The 13,951-nt window shown below is 42.3% G+C and overlaps 1 protein-coding gene across 1 annotated transcript in view; it reads right to left on the bottom strand.

The window, feature by feature from the left end:
• Positions 1-13,951, bottom strand: part of WDR74 (WD repeat domain 74) — a gene marked incomplete in the record, with an annotated part of 481,100 nt that overhangs the window by 88,650 nt on the left and 378,499 nt on the right.

Here is a 13,951-nt window from a genome sequence, read left to right as displayed (position 1 = left end):
AGTGATTTTGACAAACCATCACTTAATCAAAAGTATTTGACTTTGGAATAGTTCTTGCTAAACTCAACTAAAGTTTAACTAAATTAACTGTTATAGTTATAGTTACTGGTTAGCGATGCAGGCTCTTTGTATCAGTTTGGTTCTGTGAAACAACAAATATTCATGCAGTATACACTAAGGGGAAGCTCTTCATTTGGGGATATAATTGGGATATCCTCCTTTTCCTTGTCAGTCTGGCTGTTTTTCTGTTAAAGCTCCCATGTTCCCATACCAGTGAACACCATGATGTCACATGCTGGGATACATGAAAGGAAGCACATTTCCCGCAAAACAAGAAAAAAAAAAAAAAAAAAGATGATTTGACACCTACACTTAGAAAAACATACTTGCCCAACTTACTGAAAGTTCAAACAGCAGCCACTGGTAGAATATGCTGTCAAGACACAGTGTTTAGTTAGTTAGGACCTTCCAAGGAAGGCTACCACACAGATGACTGACACTGTAAAAATGCATCTGATTTAAGGGTTTTGACAGATCTGCAACTAAGAAGAATCTTTATCAGTACCCCTACCAGGGAGTCAGAAAGGACAGAATTGATGCAGTCTGTCTATTGCTGTGGCCTTTTGCAGTCCTTTCCAACCTTTTTCTATGATGAGAACAAACAGAATAAAATACAATAAGCCAACCACTTACAAATTAACTAGAAACAATATTCCCTCTTTCCTGTATGCACATGACAAACAGCAGATACGAGATTCTGATGTTCCTGAGTTTAACAAGGTAGTATCCCAGCTGTCTATGCACATCTAAGGAATGAAGAATTCTTCCTCTCTCGTTCTGAAGGTTAATAAAGAAAACAGGCAGCTGGAAAGTGTAGTTCAGGGAGAACTCAGTCACTTCCTTTTGCATAAAATGCTTGTGTGGGGGAGGGGGACTGGTTTTAAAACTAAAAAGTTGTCTCTGCTGGCTCAGTTGAAGGTCATTACTATTTTTTTTTCAGGTTAGGCATCTGAAGGGGAAGCTTTTCCAGTACACAGTTGAAGTCCTGTGGATGACCAATATTTTCCTAGGTAGTCTCAGATGAAGGGCTCCATTAAGGAAGTGCTTAACGGGTTACATGAATGACAGGGTGGAGTTATGAACATATGCAGGCTGAAATGGCTCCAAAGCATATCTTTGTAGAGGCATATGCCATGCCCGACTAGAAGAGCTGACTTAAGTATTACTGAATGAAGAACACTGGTACGGTGCTAAGATTCTGAATCTTCCTGTGACACGAGGGAAAACTTCTTCCATCTGGCAAACCTAGGGTTTTCCTTGTGGCAAGCTTTCTAGCCTCATTAAGCTTGAGCAGCTCATCCATAGTGGACTGGGCCTGAAGGCCAAGAGAATTAAGTCATGAAGGCAGTAAGATCCAGTGTCGTCAGGTTGGGGTGTATCAGGGTGCCCTAGCTCCGAGTTAAAAGGTCCATTTGGAAAGACAACATGCAAAGTTTTACCCTCGACATCTGAATGAAAATGCTGTCTGAACCAAAAGGATGCTATTAAGAGCAACTTTGGCCCTCATCCTTTGCCTTCTGGATCACCGTGTGGAAAAGGGAAAAGTACAGTTGTGTACACTTACCATAAATGTAGATGTTAGAGTGTATTCACTGTTGCAGTCATTACATTTGGGTAATCCTGCTGGCAGGTTGCCCTCAGTCGGCCTGAATTCCGAAAGTCCTGGGTCCTGCCTCAGTTGCCTCTTCCCTGACGTCAGGTCATCAGGGGTATAAAAGAAGCAGCCAACACCATTTTCTTTAGTTTTTCTTGCCCCAGATGTCAGGTGCCCCCTAAAAGGGTAGCCAAAATTTATATATATACATACATACATAAATACATGCACCAATATAAACTTTACCTTCATCTACAAGCAAATACACCACATAGGTTGTATAAATCAGAGAAGGAAAGATAGGCTCCATCAGAAGAAAAGGGGGATGGCAGGAGGGTAACCTGGACTGCAACAGTGAATACACTCGAACATCTACATTTATGGTGAGTGTACACAACTGTACTATGTTCTTCGTGTTTCACTGTTGCAGTCATTACATTTGGGTAGAGTCCCAAAGCTATGGTTGGGAGGCTGGAGCTAAACAGCATTAGGAGCGGCTATGAGGCCCTACAGAACTGCAGTGGCAAAGCCTGCCCTAGATTTAGAGTAGAGATGATAGTGCTTTGTGAAGGCGTGTAGTGAGCTCCAAGTAGCAGCCTCTAAAATGTCCTTGGTTGGCACTCCCCTGAGAAAGGCTGCTGAAGTGGTCACAGCTCTGGTTGAATGTGGCCTAATGCCCTTAGGCACTGGTTTGCCATGGTGTGAATAGCAGAAACAAATGCAGTGGCCTATCCACTTTGAAATAGTCTGCTTTGAGATAGCCTTTCTTTGTGATCCTGCAGCATATGTCACTAGTAATTGCTCTGTTTTTCTGAAATCTATGGTTTTGTCCAAGTAAAATCTAAGCTGTCTGTGTACGTCCAAAGAATGCAGAAGTCTCTCCCCCTTGTTCTGTGGATTTGGATAAAAAGTTGGCAGATGAATAGTTTGGTTAAGAGCCACACTGGACACCACCTTAGGCATAAATGCTGAGTTTGTCCTCAGAGAGACCCTGTCTGGATAAAAAATGATAAAAGGTTCCACAGCTATGAGTGCCTGTAGCTCTGAGACTTGTCTTGCAGAAGTTATTGCTAGGAGCAGAGCTGTTTTCCAAGATAAAAACTTTATATCAGCAGTAGCAGCTGGCTCAAAAGGAGGCAGGGTGAGTTTTTTCAAGACATAGTTGAGGTCCCATGCAGGCATTGGTGATCTCCTTGGTGGCCTTAATTTTTTGGCTCCTCTGAGGTACTGCTTTAATAAGGGATGAGAAAAGATTGGTGGCTCTGTATTGTAATGAGCTGAAATGGCAGAGGCATAAATTTTAATAGATGAAAAAGATAGGTCTTTGTCCAGCATCTCAGTTAAGTATTGCAAAAGCTGATGAATATTTGGGACAGCTGTATCAGTTCCTTGTGCCTTGTTCCAAGCACAGAATCTCTTCCATTTTCCAGCATATGATTTTCTAGTACTAGGCCTTCTGGCTTCCAAAATGACAGCCATCACATCTTTACTGAGAGGTGTGTTTGTATAACTACATTATCCGCTATGCTGCCAGGTGTAAAGTCCTGAGTTGGCTGCGCACTGACTGTTTTGCTGGGACAGTAGATGAGGTATTTGAGGTAAGGTCCAAGCTGGGCATTGAGACAAGTTCCTTAGGATTGGATACCACTACTGGCGGGGCCAGTCTGGGGCAATCAGTATCATCTTTGGCTTCTCCTGTCTGACCTTTAAGAGTACCTTGGGGAGGAGATGCAGTGGGGGGAAAGGCATATACTGATTCCAGCTGAAAGATAGGGCGTCCACTTTCCATGCTTGTCTGTGATAAGTCCTTGTGCAGAATCTTTTCAGTTGGCAGTTGTGAGGGGAGGCAAATATATCTATGTCTGGGCATCCCCATTTCCTTGTTATCATTCTGAAGACTTGTGGATCCAGCTGCCACTCATGGGGATCCATGAGGTTTCTGCTTAGTTCGTCTGCCAGAGTATTTTTCCTTCCTGGCAGGAATTGTGCCTGCAGATGTACTTGGTAAGTCAATGCTGTGTCCCACAAAGTCATGGCTAGTCTGCAAAGGGGGTAAGAATGTGTGCCCCCCCTGCTTGTTTATATACCACATGACCGTGGTGTTGTCCGTCTTTATCAGTAGTTATCCCGGGTAAAGTAGGTCCTTGAAGGATGTCAGGGCATTTTGAACAACTAGCATCTCTTTTTGATTGATATGTAGATGCATTTGGTTTAAGGACCATGTGCCCTGAATGCATCTTCCTGCCATGTGGGCCCCCCAGGCATAATCTGATGCATCCGTTGTTAGTGTCTGCCTGGCTGGGGGTAATATGAATGGCTGTCCCTTGTTTTGGTAACAAGCCTTTGCCCACCATCGAAACTCCTGTTGCAGGCAGGGAATGAGAGTAATCACTGTTTCCAGGCTGCGGCAATGTTGAGTCCAAACACTTTTTAGGTACCATTGAAGTTTCCTTATATGCAGTCTTGCATATGGAATTATTAGGATGCAGGATGCCATGAAGCCCAAAGCCTGCAGAATTTTTCTTGCAGATAACTGGGCCTTTGTTGCCAACATTTTGAAATAGGTAGTCAGTTGCCTTTGCTTGTCTGGTGTGAGATAAGCCATCTGGGCAGTTGTATTTAAGCTTGAACCCAGGAATATTATCTCTTGAGAGGGTACTAGTTTTGATTTATTTTCGTTGACTGCGTACCTTAGGCATGCTAGAAGTCTTTTCACAAACATCAGATGCTGTAGAAGAGTGTCCTTGTTCTCTGCTTGAATTAGACAGTCATCCAAGTAAGGATATATTTGTACTCCTCTTTGTCTGCAGAATGCAATTACTGGTGCCAGGCACTTTGTAAAGACCCTGGGCGCAGTAGATAAGCCAAAGGGCAGTGCAGACAATTGGTAATGCATTGGGCCAGCCTTGAATCTGAGGTATCTTCTGCATAATTGTCTGATTGGGACATGCAGGTATGCCTCTTTTAGGTCTAAAGTCACAAGCCAAGAGTTCTTGCCCAGCATGGGCAGAAGCTGCTGCAAAGTCAACATCTTAAATTTTGGTATATCCAGGAATGTGTTCAGAATAGATAGGTCCAGTACTGGTCTCTGGGCCTTGTCCTTTCTGGGTACCAAGAACAGTCTTGAGTAAAATCTTTGTCCCTGCTCTTGCTCTGGTACTTGTTGAATGGCCCCCATGTCCGTGAGGGATGACACTTGTTTTTGTGCCTCTGCCCATTGATTTTTTTTGGCAGATCTGATCAGCCGTTAGCCTTTGGCAGGGTATGGAAATGGAACTTGTAGCCTTGTGACATGATATTTAGAACCCACTTGTCCTGGGTTATAATGTGCCAGTTTTGAGAAAAAAGTGCTAATTTTCTCACTAAGGGTGCTGCCAGGAGATAAGTGCTTGGTGCAGGCAGGGGGAAGTCATTAGGACTGTTTCCTGTATGGTTGTGATTTATCTTCTCCAACTTTGGAGGTAGAAGCACCCCATTGCTTTGACCTGTATGAACCTTGTGCCTGGGATCTGCTTCTTTGAGGTCTGTCTGACACAGGGAAGGACCAATTTTTTGTAGGCCAGTGTCTACTAAACCTAGGTGGCTGTACTTATAAAAAATCGTTTGACAGTTTGCATAGATTTAGCTTTGTCCTCCATTTTCTTTAACACCTCTTCTGCCTTAACACCAAACAATGTATCATGCTGCAAAGGTGCATCTAGTAATTTAACTTTGACATGATCAGGCAGGTTTTGTTCCTTTAACCAAGCATGCCTTCTAATTACAGAACCCGTAACTGCGGCCCTGCAGGAGGCCTCCAAAGAATCAAAACCACATTGCAAAGTATGCTTTCCAACTTGTTCAGCTGCATGCAATAAATCCTGCATTTCCTTGTTTTCTGCACATTCAGAGTTTAACAACATTTTCTGTTTAAGCAATGCCATGACATGCTGCTGATATTTGAGCATATGAACCTGACAGTTTAAGGCCCTTATAGCCAAGGTAGCAGATGTATAAACCTTTTTTCCCCATCTATCCAGTGCCCTGGAATCTCTGTCAGACGGGGTAGGGTTTTTTGCAGCGGAAGCCTTAACTCCTTTGGGACCCTGTGAAATAGTTTCTGGGTCTGCAGCAGGATTTTTAAAAAGGAATTTATGAGAGTCAGGAACCCTGTAATATCTGTCAGGCTTAACAGGAGCTGGAGGTAAGGAGTCAGGGGTAAGACTACACTCCAAAAACACATCATCTACAATGTTCAACACAGGTGGAACGGCTAGTGGCCTGAGTTGAGGTAGTAAAAGGAAATCCCTGAGCCTCTCTTTAGATTCTGAAAAATCTTGGCTCTCCCAGTGGAAATGCTCCCTCATGCTATGCAAGGTTTCCCCAAAAGAATAATCCTCTGGAGGAGAAGCTGAAGGAATAGATTCTTCAGCATCAGAATCCTCATAGGGGGGAAGAGAATATTCCTGTTCAGAAGAGGAATTAGAAGAAATGGAAACCTGATCTGAAGATTCATAGTCAGTCTCTTGCCTAGGCCTCTTATCAGGAGGGGGATGGGAACCCCTGATCAAGGTAATCAAGTCTTCGGCCATTTTGAGCATCTGTTTTTTGGGCATAGAGGCCTGTCCACGTGGCTCTTGAGTTTGTTTCTTTGCCTTTGAAACTCAAGTCGGTTTAATTTAAAGATGTTTTGGTCTGAATACACCCTCAGAAGCCGGTGCCTGCTCAGCGGCTCCAGACCCATCTGGAGGAATAGTATCCGAGGCTCCAATACCTTGAGTTTCCAGCAGCATGGCAGACTCCACATGGGAGTCGGTAGCGGCCTGCGACTCTAAAGTAGCAGGTGTCAGAGGCTGCGAAAGTGCCTCACTGAGAACCAGAGACTGGCTTAGGAGAAGCTTCTTTGTCAGTTTTGGGCCTCAGTTGTCTATCTTTCTCCTTTTCTTTGCGTTTTTTGTGAACTCTGGTAGTCGGATGGCTATCCGACGACATTTCTGGATAATTAAACCGGCATCCAAAATAGTTTACAGCAAAATCATACCAACGCTTAACAGTGCGTTGGTTAAATCTAGCACAAAACTGACAACCAGAAACGTTGTGATCAGGGCCTAGGCAAGGAATACAGTAAGAATGAAAGTCCTTATGAGGTATTTGCTTTCCACAAGAAATACAATTATTTACTTTTTCTGACATCGGTCTGGAGCAAGAAAAAAAGTTTCCCCAACGGGGTACTTAGCTTTATTGAAGACTTCGGATCCGAAACTCGAATACGAAAATCTCAGGAGTCGGCCGACCGGCACTTGTGAACTGCTTCTGCTTCGGGCACCACATGGCAAGAAAGACCAAAGAAAATGGCGTCGGCTGCTTCTTCTATACCCCTGACGACCTGACGTCAGGGAAGGGGCGACAGCAGCCAACGCAGGACCCAGGACTTTGGAATTCAGCCCAACTGAGGGCAACCTGCCAGCAGGATTACCCAAATGTAATGACTGCAACAGTGAAACACGAAGAACATCTGAAATAAACACATGCAGAAATAAACCTGTCCATCTGAAGGAAATGGCATTCAGTGCTCAAGCTTATTTTTGTTTTGCTCTGGAGCAGAATTTCTTGAGCTGCTTGTTTTTTGGACAAGGACATCCCACTTTTGAACAATACTAAGAAAAGATCCGTGTGTAACATCTATTCATGAGGATCTGCAGCTGAGTTGCTTATCCAAGTCTAAATGGGATGGGATGTAGTCTACCCATACGGCCATTGTGATTTGAAAGCTACCTCCCTGATCAAAAAATAAGAATGAGTTCCCCCTTATTTGTTGTACAGTTGTATTGTATTCTGTCATCTGCAACATGCTGCATTTCCAGATAGCTCTGAAGGCTCTGAGTGCTTTAATTAGGGGCATCATCTTTCTTTGAGTTGCATCCCAAATGCCTTGTACTTTCTGGCCTCCTGAGTGTGCCCTCCAAGCTAGGTTTGAGAAATCCATGGTTAGTGTCAGATGGTGGTGTTTCTATTTTAATGGCATCCTTTGATTCCGTCTGAACTGGGCGGCCCACCATTCTAGCTCTTTGGTAAGACAGGGTCATCTACGTCAGGGACTGTGAATGTTGGGTCCAAGTGCTTTATATGTTTTTCTTCCCCTGCAAACTTTTTCCTCTTCATCTTTGATTACCATCAAATCACCCCTTGCTGTATTTAAGCTCATTCATTCCCCTAGGGTTGGGGTCCTCCATCCTCCAGATCATGGTAAGAGACATCTAGAGGGGAAAATCAAATAAGCACACATCAAGGAGCTTGCTTCCTAGCAGGCATTCTGGCAATGAGAAGATTTTTGTAACCTAACACCTTCCCGTGGTGGATACATGAGCACTTGCATCACCACAAGTACCACTTGTGCCCTTCTGTCCACGTGTATTCCCACAACACATGGGGGCAAGGACTAGCATCACTGGTTTGGATGGCCATGTTCATTGTCTTCCCACACTGCCTCCCTGCATCACGTTGAGCCACTCCTAAGATGACACTATTTAAGTGACAGAGCACTTGGGCAAGAAGGATGAGAACCACTGTCCCCTCACAATGAGCTCACCAATCCTCCTCATCTGTGCCATCTAAATGAATATGGGCTGCCTGGAGTAAACTCAGGGCTTTATCCTTCTAAGCCACCAGAGCAGGCTTATCACTGTCATTTTTTTCATGTGCAGTCTAACAGGTGGTATCATCAGGACCGGGAAGGTCATAAATCTCAGAGCCTCAGGAATTTCCTGTCTGTAACTATCATTTTGAGTCATCTGCTGGAAGTATTCAGCTAGAGATTCCACTTTGTCTAGAGGGAGACAAGACCTTCAGTTGCTGGAATCCTGTTAAGTTTTCAAGGAACTCTGGCATACTGAAGGGAAAACTCCAAAATTTGAAAACAGACTATGGTGAACTACAGAGCCCTCTTAACCTCCTACAGCTGGTACTGCCTGAAAGAGGCAGTCACCCAAGTATGGGTAAATGTGAATGCTCCTTGATACTGCAAAAAGTGATTACTTGACCAAGCATTTTGTAAACAAGAAACAAATGTTTAAAATAACCAATCCAAAAGGCAAGCAAGTAAACTGTCAGTGGAAGCTCCTCGCCTCAAATATGAGAAAGCAAATGTGGTCCCTATGTACGAGTACATGAAGACAGGCAACCATGAGATGTAGTGTAACCATTATGACTTTCAGGAATATGAGCAGTAAGGAGGCTTAGAATGTCACATTTTGAATTCTGAAGCCCTGAGATAGCTATTTAGCCTTGGAAAGATTCAGAATGGGTCTACAGAGACTCCTTTCTAGGCACAGAGTAGAACCTTCTGTTTTGACATGGGTTCTATGACTAACAGTTGTAAAAGCTCATGCAGGATGGGGGGAACGAGATGCAGTTGGTCCTTTGGTATGAGTAGAACTTCTGACATTTTTAGCTTTCTTATGAACTGTAACATCCTTTCTGCTATCTTTGGGAAGGGTGACATGAGGATGGAATAAAGCTGGTGTATAATTTTTGGTGGAGGGAATTAGAAGAGAATGAAAGTTTCATGTAATCATGGCTGCTCCTCAGGGGAAAGGGGGTTCTTGGGGGGGTCTCCAAAACTTCAAATTCTCCATGCCATTTTTCTTATAACGGCCCTTCTTTCCTTTGGCTTGCTTTCTTATTCATTGTCTGCAACAGCATGGTCCCGACTTTGAAAGGTAATTCTTGTCATACCTAGGTACAAAGGAGGGAAAAATCTGCTTCACTGACTGCATAGTCTTACCCCTTTTCTCCATCTCAAAGAGATGTTTCTTACCCAGGAATGCATTAAGAAGCTGCACTTTGATATGCTCTGGTAGGGGATGTCACCTCAGCCAAGCACATTGTTTGATCACTGACCCTTTAAGATGCAAACTTGGATACTGCATCCACAGCATTAAAACCACACTTGGTGGAATACTTGGCAATCTGACTTGACTGACTGGGAAGTGTGTCATAAAAGGACATACTGCTAGCCCAGCTATCTGGAAATTTGTAAATAATTATAGGTAATTTGTGAATATTAACATTATTCATACAATATGTTTGTGTTACGACTGTATTAGAACTGTATGTTATATGTATATCAAACTGCTGGTACAGAAGTGTGTGCTGAAAAGGTATTTTACAAAGTACTGAGCTTAAAAGATGTATCCACAGTGTAACATACTGGAAAAGAACAGAAATGTATATACACTACTGTGACTGTGTAAAAGTATATATTTTAACAGGGGAAACTGGAACACAGGAGGTTAACTTGAAAAACTTCATAAAAATAGTTGAAATTAAATTATTTTACTGCTGGGCCATAAAAAGATGTTATCTTTCAGTTTCAGTGCAACAGGAGACAATGTCTGTACTAGAGAAGTTTTTTGTATTGTCTTTAAATGTGAAGGAATGTAAATTATTTTACGACTTCTACAATTTCCCAAAAGATCTGAAGTCTATGTATTTTCAGGGTCTACATTACATCACCAAATGCTTAAAAAAGTGAACAGTGATTGATCGACCCCATGTGAGCGAAAGTTTACAATGTCTAACTGTCAGAACAGAGATTTTTTTCCAAGGATTCCAACAAAAAAAAAAAAAAAAAAAAAAAAGAAAACACTTTAAAACATTACATTAGGCGGGGGGCTTTGCCCCCACACCCTCCTACTTAAATATACCAACTCCGAGACCACACTACAGTGCCAAAAATGGCAAAGTAACGAAGTGGCCAAGTGAATTCTTTCCAAGGGGAAGAATTTGCTTAAAAGTCGCCTCGATATTTTGCCTTTTCAGACTTATGTTCGACCAAGACGCATTTGAAAGAATGCGTCCTCAGTCTTATAATAGGAACCCTATTTTCACAGGTAGATGGCTAAATACTACCAGCTGGCATCAACGGTTGTTTTGAGGCAGGGAACTGAAGTCAGATGACAAGAAATTATGTCATTCTACAAGCTATCCCAGCAGTAATATTGGAGATATGAATTTAAGAATTCTCAGAGAATGTGTGTGTGTGTGTGTGTGTGTGTGTGAGAGAGAGATATGGATAGTGAGAGTGAGCATTCTGTATTTTGTCTTTGACCTGACAAGTTCCATTCACCACACATCTGTCTTGCTGCTCTAATTAAGTAAGTATACTAGGATACGGTAATTCTCTTGGATTCAATCAGGAATATAGCAAAGCTTAATTTAGACATTTTTCTTTATTTATTTGAGACCGTCCTGCAATGTTGTTTTAAATATTTCCTGTGATTTTGAACTCTAATGCTCCTGTGATTATACACAAAGTATTTTCTTGTTCTTTTATTATTAAATATATTTAAACATTTCATTGGGGCTGATATTTAAGAGACATATTTAAGTTCTGAGAGTACTTGCATATTTATTTGGTGACATTGTGGGCCACTTCTAATAGCCTTGCTCTTGGTCAAACTACCATTTATACTGACAGTAATATTACACAGTAAGATTGGACACCCTTTGTTAAGGGCCTTAAAGTAGCTGATAAGGACGTGGCTGGTGGCAGTTGTAACTACATTATAGTCTGGGCAAAAGGGGGCATAGCTAGTAAACCTGTGACAGGCTTTCCCAGGTGTGTGGGTGCGTGCATGTGTTTTTAAAACAAACCTCAGAAGGTGTGTGTAGCTTCTTAGGCAGGGACACAAAGCATTGGTTGGACAGAGAGACTGTTGGAGGTCTTGGCTTAGCCAGTCAGCTGAGATTTCAACTCTATAGCTGTGCCAGTGGGGTGTCTTATTGGGGATCTGGTGAAAAAGAGGGAGAAACCAGCCCAAGACTGACTGTGGTCTCTGTGTGCTCTTAAGGGAAATTGCACTTGATGTAGTGAGCTGCTTCTGGAAAATGGTGTGTGTACCTGTCATCCTCCCAATGTATATCCCCCACTGTTGCCAGTGGCGAGGATTGAGGCTCCTTGATTACTGGATCAGTGGTGGGGCGTCACAAAGTACAATATATATATATATATATATATATATATATATATATATATATTTTTTTTTTTAATAAGAAACGTCTTTATTAAATCATTTGAGACATAGGCAATCACACATTTATACAAGTGCAAACAAACCATATTGACACATTTTTAGTTGCAAACATTATACATCACATATAATCTATTCAGTCACTGTCAAACATTACATAACTCGTTCAAATCCTGCCTACTTTTAAACCTCATTCCTCCTCCAAGACATTATTCCACATGTATTGTTCTCATAATTACTATTTTTCCATGCAATTTGCTCCTACCCTTTTCTAAATATCACATTTTCAGTTGTTCTATCTCTGTTACTATATTCACTACTTCTAGTATAGTTGGTTTAGACTTTGATTTCCATTTCTAGTAATTTTTTTTTTTTTTAGCACCCACCATAATTGGATTCCGCAAATAAGAGGTTATGTACTCACCATAACATTCCATGCGAGTTGTTCATCTCGCCTTCATTCTTTACTGATGGGTTCGGAGCTGATCCATCGGCTCTGGTACGGCCATATGCAAAGCTCAAGGTCTTCCAGTAGCTCGAGGCCAAGCCCCTATCACATGATGCACTGTGAATTACCTCAGATCTTGTTTGCTGCATGAACTATAACCATATAAAAGAGCTATCCTCCTATGGAGAGGAAGAAGAATTGAGCAACCAGGATGAGACCAACCTCTAGGTCAACTATCAGCCAGGAGAGGGAAGGAGGGAGGGATGTAAGAATGAAGGCTGACTGAACAACTCACATGGAACGTTATGGTGAGTACTTAACTTCTTAATGTGAAGTTGTTCAATCTCACTGTTCATTCTTTACTGATGGGTTGCATCCCTAGCACCAGCAATCTCGGGTGGCTGATGGAAGTACATTCTTCAGAACCGTAGACCCAAAGGAAGCCCTGTCCCTGGAGGCCTTATCAACTTTGTAATGAGTGATAATGGTATGAGGTTTGCACCAAGTGGCTGCTGCACAAATGTTATCAAGGGGCAATTTGGCTTGGAACGCAGAGGATTTAGAAACTGCTCTGGTTGAGTGAGCTTTAATCTTGTGTTGCAAAGACATAATAGCAGCTCAGTAAACAAAGGTGATACAATCAGATAACCATTTAGACAGAGTTGTTTTAGCCACTAGTCTACCTTTTCTAGCTTCAGAGAATGAAACTAATAGTTGGTCTGATTTCCTGTAATCTTTTGTTCTACCCAAATAAAATCTGAACTGCATGTGAACATCAAGTTTGTGCAGCATATACTCCAACTTATTGGAATGATTAGGGAAGAAAACTGGTAACTCAATTACTTGGTTGATATTAGTTTCTGAACAAACTTTGGACAAGAAAGAGGGGTTTGTCCTAAGAGATACTCTGTCAGCATGAAAAATCAAATAAGGAGGGCTGATAGATAAAGCTTGAAGTTCTAACACTCTGTGGGCAGAAGTAATAGCTACCAGAAAAATGGTTTTCCACGACAAATATTTGAGGTCACAAGATGATGCTGGTTCAAACATGGGAAGGATTATATGAGACAGCATAAAATTTATATTCCATGGAGATTAGGAAGTTTTCACTGGAGGTCTCATATGAAATGTTCCCTTGAGAAAGGCCTTGGATAACTTGTGGGACATGATATTTAGCCCGTCAATCCAGAGATGAAAGTTGGATATAGCAGCCAACTGAACTCGAACTGTTGCGGCTGCCGTTCCTTTATTAAAAATCATAGTCAAGAATTTTAGTATGGATGTCAAGGGGGCTTGGTAAGGATCAATGTTCTGCTTAAAAGCCCATATGGAAAATCTCTTCCACTTACTAAGATATAATCTTCTAGTGGACGGCTTATGAGAAGACAAAAGGATCTGTTTTGTCTCATTGGAGAAGTTATGAAGCCTGGCTATGAGGGGAACTGGAGAAGCCAAGCTGTCAGCTTCAGTGACTGCAGAGAAGGATGGAGGTCCCCCAACGGATGTGTCAGAAGGTCTGGAACTGGGTCCAGAATCCAGGGATCCTCCAAGACATGATGTTGAAGGAATGGGAACCAAATCTGCCGAGGCCAATGAGGCGCTATGAGAATGATGGTCCTTCCCAGGGATTTTGCTTTCTGTAGAACTCTGGGTATCAATGGGATTGGTGGAAAAGCATAGAGGAGACCCAGGGGCCAATCATATACGAGTGTGTCTCTCGGGACTTACCCCGTAGGAGGAATCAGGGCAAAATAGCTTCTACATTTCGTGTTGCTGTGGCTGGCAAAAAAGTCGTAGCAAGGCTAGCCCCATTTGCAGAAAATCCTGTCCGCAATCTCT

The sequence above is a fragment of the Protopterus annectens genome, chromosome 6.part1, assembly GCF_019279795.1.
Source record: "Protopterus annectens isolate FY-2018-M chromosome 6.part1, PAN1.0, whole genome shotgun sequence".
Classification (NCBI taxonomy): Eukaryota; Metazoa; Chordata; order Ceratodontiformes; family Protopteridae; genus Protopterus; species Protopterus annectens.
The sequence above is the reverse complement of the archived record's forward strand: the minus strand, read 5'-3'. Positions and strand labels throughout refer to the sequence as shown.